Source organism: Lipotes vexillifer, unplaced genomic scaffold (genome assembly GCF_000442215.2).
Source record: "Lipotes vexillifer unplaced genomic scaffold, Lipotes_vexillifer_v1.1 scaffold204, whole genome shotgun sequence".
Classification (NCBI taxonomy): Eukaryota; Metazoa; Chordata; class Mammalia; order Artiodactyla; family Lipotidae; genus Lipotes; species Lipotes vexillifer.
This window is the reverse complement of record NW_006777418.1, coordinates 974,657-974,897: the sequence shown is the minus strand read 5'-3', so window position 1 is coordinate 974,897 and position 241 is coordinate 974,657.

Below are 241 nucleotides of genomic sequence, written 5' to 3'. Positions count from 1 at the left end.
TTTTAAAAAAAAAAAAAAAAAAAAAAAAAAAAAAAAAAAAAAAAAGCAAGCCACCTCTCTCTTTCTTGCTCTCTTTTTCTCTCTCTCTCTCAAATTTGTGCAGGGAGATGGTGAACTGTTTTGTCAGAACTTAAATGGAAAAAAAAAAAAAAATAAACCTACAACAAGCCTACCTTTTATAACTGGGTGTTTAGTGCTAAACAGCCAGAACCACAGAGACAGTATTGTATGACCAAAGCAT